Source organism: Oncorhynchus keta, chromosome 8 (assembly GCF_023373465.1).
Source record: "Oncorhynchus keta strain PuntledgeMale-10-30-2019 chromosome 8, Oket_V2, whole genome shotgun sequence".
Lineage (NCBI taxonomy): Eukaryota > Metazoa > Chordata > Actinopteri > Salmoniformes > Salmonidae > Oncorhynchus > Oncorhynchus keta.
In genome coordinates this window covers 50729203-50739438 of record NC_068428.1, presented here as the reverse complement: position 1 = coordinate 50739438, position 10236 = coordinate 50729203, and the positions used below count along the sequence as shown (strand labels likewise).

The following is a 10236-nucleotide window of genomic DNA, read 5'->3' as shown; positions in this document are numbered from 1 at the left end:
TATTATATTATGACAGACCAGCTAGATCTACTGTGTCTATTATAATATGACAGACCAGCTAGATCTACTGTTTCTATTATATTATGACAGACCAGCTAGATCTACTGTCTCTATTATATTATGACAGACCAGCTAGATCTACTGTTTCTATTATATTATGACAGACCAGCTAGATCTACGATTTCTATAATATAATGACAGACCAGCTAGATCTACTGTCTCTATTATATTATGACAGACCAGCTAGATCTACTATTTCAATAATATAATGACAGACCAGCTTGATCTACTGTCTCTATTATATTATGACAGATCGGCTAGATATAATGTCTCTATTGTATTATACCAGACCAGCTAGAACTACTGTCTCTATTGTATTATGACATACCAGCTAGATGTACTGTCTCTATTATATTATGACAGACCAGCTAGATCTACTGTGTCTATTATAATATGACAGACCAGCTCGATCTACTGTCTCTATTATATTATGACAGACCAGCTAGATCTACTGTCTCTATTATATTATGACAGATCAGCTAGATCTACTATTTCTATAATATAATGACAGACCAGATGGATCTACTGTCTCTATTATATTATGACAGACCAGCTAGATCTAATGTCTCTATTATATTATGACAGACCAGCTAGAGCTAATGTCTCTGTTATATTATGACAGACCAGCTAGATCTACTGTCTCTATTATATTATGACAGACCAGCTAGATCTACTGTCTCTATTATATTATGACAGACCAGCTAGATCTACTGTCTCTATTGTATTATGACAGACCAGCTAGATATACTGTCTCTATTGTATTATGACAGACCAGCTAGAGCTAATGTCTCTATTATATTATGACAGATCGGCTAGATCTACTGTCTCTATTATATTATGACAGATCGGCTAGATCTACTGTCTCTATTGTATTATGACAGACCAGCTAGATATACTGTCTCTATTGTATTATGACAGACCAGCTAGAGCTAATGTCTCTATTGTATTATGACAGACCAGCTCGATCTACTGTCTCTATTGTATTATGACAGACCAGCTAGATCTACTGTCTCTATTATATTATGACAGATCGGCTAGATCTACTGTCTCTATTATATTATGACAGATCGGCTAGATCTACTGTCTCTATTGTATTATGACAGACCAGCTAGATATACTGTCTCTATTGTATTATGACAGACCAGCTAGAGCTAATGTCTCTATTGTATTATGACAGACCAGCTAGATATACTGTCTCTATTGTATTATGACAGACCAGCTAGAGCTAATGTCTCTATTATATTATTACGGACCAGCTAGATATACTGTCTCTATTATATTATTACGGACCATCTATCAGGTGGTGATGTTGTACTGTAGAATCAGGTGGTGATGTTGTACTGTAGAATCAGGTAATGTTGTATTGTAGAATCAGGTAATGTTGTACTGTAGGGGGTTGGGGGTGAATTTTAAATAGTCCGGTGGCCATTTTATTAATTGTTATTGGGGTAGAAGCTGTTAAGGAGCCTTTTGGTCCTGGACTTGGTGTTCCGGTACCGCTTCCCGTGCGGTAGCAGAGAGAACAGTCTATAACTTGGGTGGCTGGAGTCTTTGACAATTTATTTGGGCCTTTGACACCGCCTTGTATAGAGGTCCTGGATGGCAGGAAGCTTGGCCCCAGTGATGTACTGGGCTGTATACACTACCCTCTGACACCGCCTGGTATAGAGGTCCTGGATGGCAGGAAGCTTGGCCCCAGTGATGTCCTGGGCAGAGAGACAAAACACACACTACTCACAAGACTTCAACTTTCAGCTTTTATTTCAAAATAATGTTTTCCCCCAGGCAGAGAGGTTCTTGAATCCACAGCGTTCTAGAACTGAAACACCACTTGTTATTGCTATGCCACTGCTCTGCCAGTTTCAAACACAGGAGTGACAATTCTCAAACTTTTCTACATCTGCTTAAAAAGCCGCAAATATTCTCCATGGCAACACCTCAGTTCAGGGTCAAAGGTCACCTGTGATGTCATAGGAGCCTAGTTTGACCGCTGGGTCTCTGATGTCATAGCCGGAGATCAAATTAATTTACAGTGATGTCATCAAAAAGAGCTATCTTAGTAGAGGATATGACGTCATTATTTAGAAAGGACGTGAGATACATTATAATGGTGACCCTGTGAGGCTCCTCCCACTGCCAGAGGAAGAATAGTTGCAGCCATTTTTTAAAAACATGTCACTTCATTCTGTCTTTCAAGAAAAGGAAGAGGAGAAAGAGGGTGAGGAGTAAAACAACAAAATGGAAGAGAGAGGAAAGGATTGGAAAATAGAGCGAGTGATAGAACTGCAAGGAGGAGTGTGGACATGGGGTGTTGGTTTATCTTCGCTAATATCACAGGACCCAAAAAATTCAGCATTTTACAAAATCCTCGTAAAAAAAGATCCTTTCTTTGTTTCCATGGTACCGGTTTGGGAGAAGTCAGAGAAAGACACACCCCCAATTTCCTCATTCCTTCTCCTCGTCAGACCCCGCCCCCACAGCCTCAGTCTCCTGCAGACAGACACAAACACTTAGAATTAGGAATCAGAACACTAGAATGGACATGAACCTTCCTATGATGGGATGAAAGGTCAGCCATGCTGGTCAGGGAGTTGGTCAACCATGGTTTGCCAGTGCTGTGATAAGATAGTGTAAAATAATGAATTTGAAGAATGTATCTACACTGTATGTTTGTTAGCTAGCTTCTAGCTTCTAAGCTAGCTTCTAATCCTGTATGCTGATTGGTTAAAATCACATTCCAGGCGGTGTCTACTCACAAGTTACCACCTGTTAAATCTATTACTTTAAAATGCTTATTTACTCTGTTCCATCTGACTGCTGCAATACACTGCCTCCTCAGCCCAGCCAGGCAATTTATAAACTTGATCTCCACTATAAAAAGCATCTAGACATTGTCTCACATTTCTTTTTCGACCAACATATAGTTTTCAACATTTGTATAAACCTTGCTGTCTGTCTCTCCGACATTTGCAACATTGTTTCAATATTCAAATTGGATCACCAGCTGTCCCATAGTAATATACAAGTCGGTGCAGAGACAGACAGGCAGGCAGCGTTTCTCAGCCAGTCCAAATCATGAATCAGCTGGCATTATTTTTATGGATATATACAAAAGAAATGCTCATTGTTATAGATGCAGCTAGTTTGCAGTATTTCCAGCTTCAGTTTAAAGTGATTGAGTGACTGTGGCTGTGTTGCTGGCTAGCTCCTCCGAGAGAGAGCACATGTTCTATGCCAGGCCAAATCACACCTCAGTAGCTCATTGTTACTAGATGTAGCTCCAAATAAATGTCACTAGAAAACACCTTAAACAGATGAGTCCATAGAAACTAAATGTCACTAGTCAAGTATGACAATGGAACATTTAGATACTGAACGACTGGGTCGAAAGATAGATGCCGCTGGGTCTTTGCTGTTATTCTGGGTCGAGTCCATGCTGACTTTTGGACCATTTTGGGTGACCATAGATACTGAACTGGGTAGTCCATGGGTAGTTGACTAGCGACTGGGTCAAGGTACTGAAACTGGGTCGAGTCCATAGATACGAACGACTGGGTGGAGCCAGTATGACAATGGGTCATTTAGATACTGAACGACTGGGTCGAGTCCATAGATACTGAACGACTGGGTCGCCATAGATCCATAGATAGATACTGAGCGACTGGGTCGAGTCCATAGATACTGAACGACTGGGTCGAGTCCATAGATACTGAGCGACTGGGTCGAGTCCATAGACTGAACGACTGGGTACCATGAGCGAAGGACTGGGTCGAGTCCATAGATACTGAAGGACGACTGGGCCGGGTCCATAGATGGGTCGAGTCCATAGATACTGAAGGACTGGGCCATAGGGTCCATAGATACTGGACGACTGGGTCGAGTCCGACTGAAGGACTGGGTCGAGTCCATAGATACTGAGCGACTGGGTCGAGTCCATAGATACTGAACGACTGGGTCGCGTCCACTGGGTCGAGATACTGAGCGACTGGGTCGAGTCCATAGATACTGAACGACTGGGTGGCGTCTCTGGCAACCTGGAGTGGTCCATAGATACTGAGCGACTGGGTCGAGAGGGTCGAGTCCATAGATACGAATAAGATACCATGGAGTCGGCTCTGGGTAACAAACCCGAATAACCATAGATTTGTGTCGGGACGATATCTGGTGGCAGGATGAAATGTTATGAATAAATTCATCAAAATAACTATTTCATTCAAATATGTCGATCATTATTTGAATATGTTGGTAACCCATTGTATAAAAGGGATAATGCCCACGAAGACTGCGTTTGGAAGATGTACTGGCATGGTTCGACTTCTCGGGCCCAGCAACACCAGCGTCAATATATCATCCAAACACTGGCTCAGTTGGTAGAGCATGGCGCTTGTAACGCCAGGGTAGTGGGTTCGATTCCCGGGACCACCCATACGTAGAATGTATGCACACATGACTGTAAGTCGCTTTGGATAAAAGCGTCAGCTAAATGGCATATATTATTATTATTATATTATTATTATTATCAGGACATTACACTTAAATATTTTAGTATTTTATTTTATACAGAAAATGTATATAAAACCTGTATCCCCTGTATTCATAATTATATGACAATATTTTAGGTTGACAATTCAATTACACAATTAAGAAATAAGGCCTGGGGGGGTGTGGTATATTGGCCAATATTGGCTATTATATTATTATTATTATTATTATTATTATTATTATTATTATTACACCCCCGGAGGTGCTTTGTTGCCATTATAAACTGGTTACCAATGTAATTAGAGCAGTAAGAGGTGAAGAGGGACTGTCGTACTACTATGACCCTTGTAATACATCACATTACACAGTGATAATATATATTATTATTATTATTATTATTATTATTCATTTAGCTAGTGACAACCTAGTTCCATGGCCGAGGAAAAGAGTTAGTAGTATCACTAGTGATCCTGATGTGTTAACAGACTGTACATACTGAAGAGTGAGCACACACACATTTCATACAATTACTGTGTAGTAACAAGGACACACAATGTTAGTGCCCACACACTCAGTGGTTAAATCACACACTCAGTTTACAACACACAGTGGTTAAATCACACACTCAGTCCGCATCCCAAATCGGACTCTGTTCCCTATGTCTATGGCTAGGTCTAGGTCTATGGCTAGGTCTATGGCTAGGTCTATGGCTAGGTCTATGGCTAGGTCTATGGCTAGGTCTAGGTCTATGGCTAGGTCTATGGCTAGGTCTATGGCTAGGTCTATGGCTAGGTCTAGGGCTAGGTCTATGGCTAGGTCTAGGTCTATGGCTAGGTCTATGGCTAGGTCTATGGCTAGGTCTAGGTCTATGGCTAGGTCTATGGCTAGGTCTATGGCTAGGTCTATGTCTAGGTCTATGGCTAGGTCTATGGCTAGGTCTATGGCTAGGGCTAGGTCTATGGCTATGGCTAGGTCTATGGCTAGGTCTATGGCTAGGTCTATGGCTAGGTCTAGGTCTATGGCTAGGTCTATGGCTAGGTCTATGGCTAGGTCTAGGTCTATGGCTAGGTCTATGGCTATGGCTAGGTCTATGGCTATGGCTAGGTCTAGGGCTAAGTCTATGGCTAGGTCTAGGTCTATGGCTAGGTCTATGGCAAGGTCTAGATCTATGGCTAGGTCTATGGCTAGGTCTAGGTCTATGGCTAGGTCTAGGGCTAGGTCTATGGCTAGGTCTATGGCTAGGTCTATGGCTATGGCTAGGTCTATGGCTAGGTCTAGGTCTAGGTCTATGGCTAGGTCTAGGTCTATGGCTAGGTCTATGTCTATGGCTAGGTCTATGTCTATGGCTAGGTCTAGGTCTAGGTCTATGGCTAGGTCTAGGTCTAGGTCTAGGTCTAGGTCTATGGCTAGGTCTAGGGCTAGGTCTAGGTCTAGGGCTAGGTCTATGGCTAGGTCTATGGCTAGGTCTATGGCTATGGCTAGGTCTAGGTCTATGGCTAGGTCTATGGCTAGGTCTATGGCTAGGTCTATGGCTAGGTCTAGGTCTATGGCTAGGTCTATGGCTAGGTCTAGGTCTAAAATAATGCTCTACGGAGGGAATAGTGTGCCATTTGGGAGACCCCCTAACAACTCTGGTTCAAATCCACAGCACTCTGTCGGTCTGTCTGTCATACCGTTGACTCGGACTGTCTCACTCGGTCCTCTGACAGACATGGAGTAGGGAGCAAGACTTCTGTAGTAGGTCACACTGACACTGGAGCGAGACACACAGATCTGTGTGTGTGTGTGTGTGTGTGTGTGTGTGTGTGTGTGTGTGTGTGTGTGTGTGTGTGTGTGTGTGTGTGTGTGTGTGTGTGTGTGTGTGTGTGTGTGTGTGAGAGAGACAGATATTGAGACAGGAGAACATTGAAGGAAGACATGTTAGATGATTATAATCCCACAACCAGCCCCCTCCTCCGATGGAGGTGTGGCCTAGCGTATCTCCTCTACATTCTTTGATGGAGGTGTGGCCTAGCGTATCTCTACATTCTCTGATGGAGGTGTGGCCTAGCGTATCTCCTCTACATCCTCTGATGGAGGTGTGGCCTAGCGTATCTCCTCTACATCCTCCGATGGAGGTGGCCTAGCGGCATTCTCCGATGGAGGTGTGGCCTAGCGTACCTCTACATTCTCCGATGGAGGTGTGGCCTAGCGTATCTCCTCTACATTCTTTGATGGAGGTGTGGCCTAGCGTATCTCCTCTACATTCTTTGATGGAGGTGTGGCCTAGCGTATCTCCTCTACATCCTCCGATGGAGGTGTGGCCTAGCGTATCTCCTCTACATTCTTTGATGGAGGTGTGGCCTAGCGTATCTCCTCTACATCCTCCGATGGAGGTGTGGCCTAGCGTACCTCTACATTCTCTGATGGAGGTGTGGCCTAGCGTACCTCTACATTCTCGGATGGAGGTGTGGCCTAGCGTACCTCTACATTCTCTGATGGAGGTGTGGCCTAGCGTACCTCTACATCCTCGGATGGAGGTGTGGCCTAGCGTACCTCTACATTCTCTGATGGAGGTGTGGCCTAGCGTACCTCTACATTCTCTGATGGAGGTGTGGCCTAGCATATCTCCTCTACATTCTCTGATGGAGGTGTGGCCTAGCGTATCTCCTCTACATCCTTTGGAGGTGTGGCCTAGCGTACCTCCTCTACATTCTCTGATGGAGGTGTGGCCTAGCGTATCTCCTCTACATCCTCCGATGGAGGTGTGGCCTAGCGTACCTCCTCTACATCCTCTGATGGAGGTGTGGCCTAGCGTACCTCTACATTCTCTGATGGAGGTGTGGCCTAGCGTATCTCCTCTACATTCTCTGATGGAGGTGTGGCCTAGCGTATCTCCTCTACATCCTCTGATGGAGGTGTGGCCTAGCGTACCTCCTCTACATTCTCTGATGGAGGTGTGGCCTAGCGTATCTCCTCTACATCCTCTGATGGAGGTGTGGCCTAGCGTATCTCCTCTACATCCTCTGATGGAGGTGTGGCCTAGCGTACCTCTCTACATCCTCTGATGGAGGTGTGGCCTAGCGTATCTCTGATGGAGGTGTGGCTCTACATCCTTTGATGGAGGTGTGGCCTAGCGTATCTCCTCTACATCCTCTGATGGAGGTGTGGCCTAGCGTACCTCCTCTACATCCTCCGATGGAGGTGTGGCCTAGCGTACCTCTACATCCTCTGATGGAGGTGTGGCCTCGCGTATCTCCTCTACATCCTCTGATGGAGGTGTGGCCTAGCGTATCTCCTCTACATCCTCTGATGGAGGTGTGGCCTAGCGTACCTCCTCTACATCCTCTGATGGTGTGGCCTAGCGTACCTCCTCTACATCCTTTGGAGGTGTGGCCTAGCGTATCTCCTCTACATCCTTTGGAGGTGTGGCCTAGCGTATCTCCTCTACATCCTTTGGAGGTGTGGCCTAGCGTACCTCCTCTACATCCTCCGATGGAGGTGTGGCCTAGCGTACCTCCTCTACATCCTCCGATGGAGGTGTGGCCTAGCGTACCTCCTCTACATCCTCCGATGGAGGTGTGGCCTAGCGTACCTCTACATCCTCTGATGGAGGTGTGGCCTAGCGTACCTCTGTAAGAGTCTGTCGGTTATGGGAGGGGCCATCTTCCCTCTTCAATTTAGCTCCTCCTTTCTTTCCCTTCATGGCCTTGTCGTCCACCTTGTCCACCGGCTTCTAGGCAGACAGAGCCAATCAGAACACAGCATAGAAACAGAGAATACCAATCCCAACAGAGGACAGAGACAACCAATTAAAAACAGCTCTGAGAACATTCAAACGGACAGAAACTTTGAGACTTTAAAACAAACACAACATGCATTTATGGATACGCACTTTAACACCTGGACAGTGTGTGTGTGCTCGATTGCATTACCTTGGCGATAGCCTTCTTGACTTGACCTCAACCGGTTTGGGAGGAGCTGGTTTCTGTAGGTCAGAGAGAGAGAGCCATTAGCTTTAGCATTAGCCTAGTTAAAGAGTGGGGAAACGCTATAGAATTAGCTTAGCCTAGCACAAAAAGTGGGAAACACCATACAATTATCTTAGTTTAGAATGGGGCATTTCTATAGAATTAGCTCAGCTGAGTGAATTGGACATTTCAATGGAATTAGCTTAGCTGAGTGAATGGAGCATTTCTATAAACATAGCTTAGCAAAGACAATGGGAAAACACCATAGAAATAGCTTAGCATAGGAATATGTGTATCACCTGAACAATAGTGCATTGTGGGCTATAGGGGAGGCCATACAATACCCACTATGAGACGGCAACACCTCAGCTGAAGGTACGTACAGACAGCGTAATCATAGTTACCACGTCATCATTATGTAAACAGGGAAGACTATCACTGGATCCTTTTGGTTATTAAAATGACTAAAATAGAGCCGTGAGAACCTGTTGGTTAATAACCTGATCACATAATCAGCTATAACAGTAATATTGAGATAAGGTCATGTATTAACATGGCTGTGATAATGTAATATATAAACATGGCTGTGATAATGAGTTATATAAACATGGCTGTGATAATGCATCATATAAACATGGCTGTGATAATGCATCATATAAACATGGCTGTGATAATGTGTTATATTAAATATGGCTGTGTAATAATGTTATATAAACATGTTATATTAATTAACATGGCTGTGATAATGTGTTATATAAACATGGCTGTGATAATGCATCATATAAACATGGCTGTGATAATGCATCATATAAACATGGCTGTGATAATGCATCATATAAACATGGCTGTGATAATGCATCATATAAACATGGCTGTGATAATGCGTCATATAAACATGGCTGTGATAATGTGTTATATTAACATGGCTGTGATAATGCATCATATATTAACATGGCTGTGATAATGCATCAATATATCATATAAACATGGCTGTGATAATGTGTTCATATAAACATGGCTGTGATAATGTGTTATATTAACATGGCTGTGATAATGTGTTATATTAACATGGCTGTGATATTAACATGGCTGTGATAATGAGTTATATTAACATGGCTGTGATAATGAGTTATATTAACATGGCTGTGATAATGAGTTATATTAACATGGCTGTGATAATGAGTTATATAAACATGGCTGTGATAATGAGTTATATAAACATGGCTGTGATAATGAGTTATATAAACATGTTAATGATGAAGGGCTAACGTTCACAACAAGCTGAAGTTACCAAGACCATATATCCCAAATGACACCCTATTCTTTATGGGGTCAAAAATAGTGCACTACAAAGGGAATATGGTGCAGTTTGAGATCCGGCCCATGTGCGCCATGCTTGAAGACAGTGAAATCACGACAGACCGAGGATGAACAGAACAGATAGATGTCAAGTCTGGTAAAGGAAATGAGGACGAGAGAGAGAAAACAAGCGCAGGACCAGAAGCAACCTGCAGGGACCTTTTCCCCCCCACCACCTTTACAACACTGAATTCTGTCATGATACCCTGATGAAGACAGCTTGCTGTTACGATACCCTGATGAAGACAGCTTGCTGTTGATACCCTGATGAAGACAGCTTGCTGTCGCGATACCCTGATGAAGACAGCTTGCTGTCGCGATACCCTGATGAAGACAGCTTGCTGTCGCGATACCCTGATGAAGACAGCTTGCTGTTCAAACGATA

General features: G+C 43.7%; 1 long non-coding RNA gene across 2 annotated transcripts; it reads right to left on the bottom strand.

The window, feature by feature from the left end:
- Window positions 1–2126: 2126 nt before the first annotated feature.
- LOC127931574 (uncharacterized) lies at window positions 2127–8474 on the bottom strand. Of its 2 annotated transcripts, none has more exons than XR_008141843.1 (4): window positions 8457–8474; window positions 8153–8257; window positions 6216–6315; window positions 2127–2550 (listed from the first exon to the last, which is right to left on the bottom strand). It is a non-coding gene; the product is annotated as an uncharacterized LOC127931574 (long non-coding RNA). The 2 variants fall into 2 exon arrangements; XR_008141842.1 differs by having other exon boundaries at window positions 8153–8254.
- Window positions 8475–10236: the final 1762 nt, after the last annotated feature.